At 42.9% G+C, this 562-nt stretch overlaps 1 non-coding gene across 1 annotated transcript; it reads right to left on the bottom strand.

Annotated features, from left to right (window-relative positions):
* Positions 1-245: 245 nt before the first annotated feature.
* LOC115029195 (U6 spliceosomal RNA) lies at positions 246-348 on the bottom strand. The gene has a single exon (XR_003834749.1). It is a non-coding gene; the product is annotated as a U6 spliceosomal RNA (small nuclear RNA).
* Positions 349-562: the final 214 nt, after the last annotated feature.

Below are 562 nucleotides of genomic sequence, written 5' to 3'. Positions count from 1 at the left end.
ACAAGGACAAGTCTTGCACTCAAGTGGCTTGGATTTAAAGGAACACAGCCTGCACACATTATTCATTTTATGTAGGACCCAGAACCTTATCTCAGCTTTCCATAAGGTTCAGCTTACAGAATCCTCTGAATCTTGTCCAGGACGCCAAAGTAGTGTGCTCTCAAAAAACACGAAGCACACTCCACATTTGTTACCATCCTCACCCTCTTTTATCTTTTTTTTTTCTTTAATTCATTCATTTTACAAAACCTCTGGAATGCTTCATGAATTTGCACACAGTCCTGTGCAGGGGCCATGCTAGTCTCTGTATCGTTCCAGTTTTAGAATTCGTGCTGCAGAAGCGAGCACCTTTCACCAACTTCAACAGCAACGATTAGGAAGTTCAGCTGGGATTGACAGTTTTAAACTGGACTGGCAAAGACTCAAGCATAAACAACAGCCAAGTTATCGGATTAAGCAGCCAGCTAGGACTGGGAAAATAGAGGACTCCCCAAAATGTTCACACGCCAACAGGTATAAGAACAGTGTGCTACTTTTAGTATGCTCCTTCAGGCCAAGGGTA

This window comes from Mus caroli, unplaced genomic scaffold (assembly GCF_978045245.1).
Source record: "Mus caroli unplaced genomic scaffold, Mus_caroli_1 scaffold_15, whole genome shotgun sequence".
NCBI lineage: Eukaryota > Metazoa > Chordata > Mammalia > Rodentia > Muridae > Mus > Mus caroli.
The sequence above is the reverse complement of the archived record's forward strand: the minus strand, read 5'-3'. Positions and strand labels throughout refer to the sequence as shown.